A 6,074-nucleotide genomic window follows, 5' to 3' on the forward strand; every position below is an offset into this window, starting at 1 on the left:
TGATTTCACGATGTGGTTCTGCAGAAGGATGGATGTTCTCAGGCAAACGTGGTCTAGCCTTGTTTCGTTTTTGACCTCATTTCGATCAACTGTTTTGAAGACTAGTGAGACCCCTTACCTTTATCCGAGCAAGGGCCCGTGAGAAGAAAACCAGGGACGTGTTACTGTTTCCGGCCAAGGGTTGAAGAGCCTTTATGTCCCAGCGCGTGAAGGGCCTTTACGCCCACCGGCTGACATTCTGTCGGCACCCGGATGGCCCCCGGCCGAGCTGGAGGCCCCTAGAAAGATACATCATGCAATGGTCCCCCCCCCCCCCCCCCACCACCCTTGACACGGAAAGCACTTCATCATTCTTAACGCACACCAGCACTCTGATCCGGGCAGGATGACCCAAGATTGACGCAGCAGCCCTCGTTGACGCATCAAGATTCTCAGGAACCACTATCTGGTTTCAGACCCAATAAGAACCTAACAACCAGGCGTGGTATCAAAAGACCCAGCAAGATCCAAGGTCCAAAACTGGCATCATATTGGAAGATCCAGCAAAAAACAAAAAATTCGGTCTGGAGCATACAGGCGTCTTTGCATGCAGATTCAGATTCCAAGATTTGATTCCAACATGCGGCTCATGATTAAGCTGAGATCTATCGAGAGCCAACACCTGGTTTAGATTGATGCAAAGCAGACAGGAGGAACCAGAATTTGAATTTAATATTCTTGTCATTTTCATTTTCAAGGTCCAGCAAGGCGTCCTTCAGTCGCACAGTTTTTTTTCTCAAAATAATCTGGGAGTTCTAGCAGAAAAGCCGTTACCCACGCTTTGTGTAGAAGTACCTAGCCATCTTTCGTCTAAAAGTTGGGGTTCTAGGGCTACCCAAGTGAATATGAAAGTGCACCCTGGTGTTACTTACATGTGATGCATATAAGGAAACCGGATGCATTTGCATTTTCGGAAGTTATTTCAGAACTTTCAGTTGTTTGCTGCAACCGTCCCCCCATGAGATCCTACCGACATCCGCCACATTTTGTGGAATGGAACATTGGGAACGCAGGCATGCGAACTTGGCAATTTACTGCACACATGCAATCTTGTACCCATGGTTACAACATCCGCATTTGGCACCTACAAAATAAGCTTTACTCTAAGGCTGGATAATGGAATGTCTGCAGGCTTGCCAAAATTGGTTCTCTGACACAATATCCCCAGATTAACCGGCAACATGTCTTCTTTCCTTCACAGTGGACCTGTCAATATGCCCTGTTTCTTGTCCAGTGCCTTCGATTTCTTTCGTATCCAATAATTTCTCCACCACCTCTAAACACGTGTGACCACAAGATTCCATGACTATGTTGACAAGAGACCAGAAATCACGCACTAAAACGCATATAGCGATGGCAGTACTTGACCGACCTGCTCATGAAGTATTGATTTGCTTGCGGTATGACTTTAAGTAAGCATAAGAGCAGAAATATGCAGGCTATCCTGGGTGACTTATATGACTTCGAGACAAATAGCCTTAAGTCAGTGGGTTGCGTCGGAAAAACAATGTTTAAAATCAGCATGCAGGGTTTAATGTCGTCAAAAGAACTAATTAGGACCAGCAATCAGGTCCATTGTCTATGTACTGAATAACCGATGAGAAGCAGCGGACATGGTTTTGTACTGCTTGTTTGCTCATTGGTGCCTGTTCCGATATATTTAAATATGAACATTGCCTTTAACGGGCGCTCGGGCGGGAGTCACATTGACCCCCTCCCTTCCGAAGGTATTTCCGAAATGGTTTCCGAACGGCGCGGTGTAGCCGCGCCAAATTTTGCTTATCTGTAGACAATTAAATAGTGGATCGTCTGATATCACAAATTTGGATGTACCTTGTAAGGTCGCTGACCTATGGCAGACCAAAATCAAGCCATGGTTTCAGCGAAGGCAATTTCTAGGGAATCGTTCAATCTCATCTAATAGCGGAGTGTTAGACGAAGCCATACATCTCTGAGATGCTTTCTTCGGCAGCACAGCAATTGAATGAACAAATTAAATTGACCTAGGGTCAGGTATGAAGGTCAGACCAAGGTCAGAACCAACCTGCTTTATTACTGTACTGCTTGTTTGCTGTATGGGGTAGTTTCTTATGCTCATTTCGAATTTATTGATAACAGAAACCACATTACACGCCCTCCATGGAACTATTGAAGGCCAGAATAGGGCCTTGACCTAGAATGACCCAGGTCGAGATTTCATGTTTAGGAACATACTGCCTACCGTAATCTGTGTCGCTTATCCAAATGCAAAACTCAAAGCAGTCTTGTATGATTTTAGTCACCATGACCTTCAAAAGGTGAAACAAGGCTACCTACCTTAGATGATGACGTTTTCTTATAATGATGTGACATTTTGCTCAAAACAGCTACCTAGGTTCGAAGGGTCCCTTGAGGACCAACCTGGAATTTGGCATTGTTTGACCTTATCTGACCTAGAGGTCGTGACGTAGGAACCTCAAACTTTTACCTAGCTGAGTTTACGTACAGGTCAACACACCCTGTAAATTTGGTGTCTTTATCTCCCATAGTTCCTGAGATCTCAGAGGGGGGGGGGGGGCGAATTGATCTGCTCACCCGAGCGAAGAGTATCCAACCGGCCACTCGGGTGCGTGTTAGTGACGGAATATCACCAGGTACCAGGGAACAGCTCTGTAAGTACTCAAAAGCTATTGAAAGGGATGTAGTCAAGATATGACATCATGTTTGTTACGTCTGCCCCAGGTATGCCACCGAATCTTTTTGAAAAGTTTCGAAAGTTAAGTGCAAAGAAATATGTTAGCATACCTAGCCACCAAGCACTATCTTAAAGATAAGATACATAACATTCTGCACTGTAACCCCTCGTAAAATCGTCCGACATGTTTTTTTAGCAATCCCCCTGTCTTTCTTACAGAGAACACGTGGTTCAACAATTGTCTCAATCTTCACGACCATTCTAGACGGTGGCGCATATCCCCAAACATTTGTTAATATCCGGTAAGGACCTCCAGGAGGACAACCAGTAGCACATCTTCGTCTCTTTTTGGCTGGCTCCTGCCAGGTTAAACACATAAACGTTCTGTTTATGATTATTTTCGATTGGCTCTATACAATATTTCCTGTTTTTTAGTATCTGGTTTTAATGGCAACTTCTGAGACGGTTCTTGCGCAGATGTGTCGTCTATCATGTCAAACCCGTTGACAAAAATGGGCACTTTTACGAGCTATTTGGTGACAAAGTTGTGAATGGAAACACGTTACAGCAGCGCATCCAATCAGAAGGCACTCAGAGCCTGCAATTGACCTCTGCTCACAAGTGCTTGTAGCGTGAGCTTGTGTGGGCCATGTGTCGGAGCATTGACGTTTTGCTTAAGCGCAAGCTGAGTTCCGAAGTGCTTATTACATTTAAGACTTGATATAGTTTTGAACGGACACTTCGTTAACGTGGAGTATATGGCTTTGGGAGTAGTGCGTATTACGTTGTAAGGCGTAATGTGCCATGCGCACAAGAATACGTTTGTGCTAAGCACCGTTTACTCCATTACTATGCTGAATGCAACAAAAATCTAAGGGACAGTCGATCCTCGCTGAATCTCCGATGAACGACCACAAACTTCCGGGACTTATTGAACGAAACGCCAACTTTAAAAAAATAATCCTTCATGGAGTTTAAAAAGGTTAAGTTGAAATATATCATACCACATTGATGCACAGCCCTCGTTGACACCCCATGCCTGATCAATCATGAACAGTATTTAAAAAAAGTTCAATCACGCCACTAGTTAATAGCAGGAAGCACCCACGATGCCGCTTTTTTATGACCGTCAATTCAACAGGTGTTGAATCTCAGGCAGAGCAAAGTCACCGCTGAAAGCTCTGTTGATGATCGAAGTCGATATAAGCGACACCATTACGCAAGCTCGTGGGAGTTATGTACAAAAACATGCTTACAACAAGCCCAGGCAGATCCAGAAATGCGTAGAAATCGCTGCAAAATGGAACACGACTAACCGTGTCAGACGAAATATTAGGTAACACATGGTTCCCACAAGCAAACAGTTCCGCCGAACCGGTATATAAGTGGCCAGGTGCAGAGTGTGAGCAAGTTACTTAGCAGTGACAGCTCGGCGAAGAAGCACACCCAACGACCTCGCAACATGAAGGTACGCTTTGATAGAGCATCTTTGCAAATGCTGCCGCTTCGCATCCAGCGAACTATTACATGTAATGAGCGCTGTTAAATCGCCAGAGAATGCGTAAACCTGTCATTTTTCAATTGTCATCCCAAAGCAACCCTCTTGGGTATGCGCTCACGTGATGCCGTCTGATGATCAAGCGTTACTGCCGTTGGTCTTGACTTCAAAAGGCATGATGTCAACCGAGGAGCTATGGTGAACACACTGGCTGTAACCGTTCGTGACCTGACCGCGTTTAACATGGAGCTGCACTTCTGATTGCAGCTTACGATCCTGCTCTGCCTGGTGGCGTTGGCCGCCGCAGATGGAGGCTGGCAAGGAAAGCATAATGCAGCCTACGGAGGTCTGTTCGGTCTTTCCAGAAGATACAACAACTACGGTCCTTATCGCGGAAGCTTTGGCTATTCAAACTCGTACTCCGGTGTCAGAAGCCGGTGCCCGTACGGTGGTCCCCGCATTGGTGGTTACAACTATTGCCCCTGCGGTGGTTACAAAGCTGTGGGAGCCTATTACAGCCTCAGGAGTGCCATCGGACGCTGCCCTCGCAAACATCACTGATGATATGCCTACCTACTTACGGACATAACGTCTACCCAGTTCGCTTATTCGGATTCGACAACGGCATGAACATTTCCAGAACTGTCACTGAGTTATCTATATCAATACCAAAACCCTGCCTGATCAGCAGTGGTGTCAAGCGACATGAATATTCCTGTTGTCCATGTATTGTACGACTGCTTCAAATAAACGCAACAGGTGATCTGCATAGCAATTATGTGTGTTCATAGCTCATGCCGTTGAGGATGGCAACTGAAATACATCACAATGAAAAAAGTGATATATATATATATATAATGTATATATATATATATATATGTATATATATATATATATATATATATATAATTTGCTTGGGTCACATCACGCAAACAGCACACCAGGAAAGCAAAGCCTGATACAAACGCCAGCAAAGCATGGTAAAGAATGTTACTTCACGTATATCTTTTACCTGAAGAAACTTGACCACTAAATTGCACCTCTCCCAAATGTAGGAGTGAAAGTTCCTGAAATGCCCTCTAAGTGAAATCTAAAAGCTGAATATTACCACTTGAGCGCCCCTTTCCACAGATTTTTGGTAAAATGAGCTGATTACAAAATTTGATCAAGACTTCCAAGTCTTCATATTTATTTAATTCCTCTTTTTTAGGTCTGCTACGAATGTCATACAGCTCCATAGTTCCTTGCTTTCCGACAATCTTTAAATATGCCATCTATGACTTAAATTGTGGACCAATTCTTCTGCAAAATCTTCCAACTGCAAACTTGCATATACTTCATACATAAACTGGATTAATGTACCAGCCGCCCAATCACGACTGATATGCACCCAATAGTGAAGAATTCATAGGGAATAAAAGAGACAAATTGAAGCACGGAGCATATTTTACAGACATGTTTACCCTGTTAAACCCCCAGTTTACCCTGGCAAACCCCCATGTATGCCATTTCAGCTTTACTACTTCACCGCGTTACATTATCCTGCCGAACAGAGGTTAGGGACAGATCTGGCACAGCTAATACAGAGGTGTTTGGTAGCGTGGTTTTGCCCTTCGAAACCGAGTTCTCATGCAGACCTCCTGTGAACTATTTCGCATTTAAATTTGTACGTTGGTGGGCATGGTGGATATTTATTTTTGCGGTTGGGTTGGATGGCCCTGTCTGTCAGCAAACCATGCGGAAGATACTAACTTTTTGTGTGGGGAGCAGAAAGAACTTCGTTTTTGACACAAATGAATTGAACCAAAACACAAGTTGGCACCAGCCAAAACTAAGCTTCATCATGTTTTTATTACAACGGCT

The 6,074-nt window shown here is 44.3% G+C and overlaps 1 long non-coding RNA gene across 1 annotated transcript; it reads left to right on the top strand.

Moving 5' to 3' along the window:
* Positions 1–4,132: 4,132 nt before the first annotated feature.
* Positions 4,133–4,982, top strand: LOC119092054 (uncharacterized). Its single transcript, XR_005093491.1, has 2 exons — positions 4,133–4,181; positions 4,479–4,982. It is a non-coding gene; the product is annotated as an uncharacterized LOC119092054 (long non-coding RNA).
* The last annotated feature ends 1,092 nt before the right edge of the window (positions 4,983–6,074 follow it).

This window comes from Pollicipes pollicipes, unplaced genomic scaffold, assembly GCF_011947565.3.
Source record: "Pollicipes pollicipes isolate AB1234 unplaced genomic scaffold, Ppol_2.1 Scaffold_3447;HRSCAF=4054_pilon_pilon_pilon, whole genome shotgun sequence".
NCBI classification, from domain to species: Eukaryota; Metazoa; Arthropoda; class Thecostraca; order Pollicipedomorpha; family Pollicipedidae; genus Pollicipes; species Pollicipes pollicipes.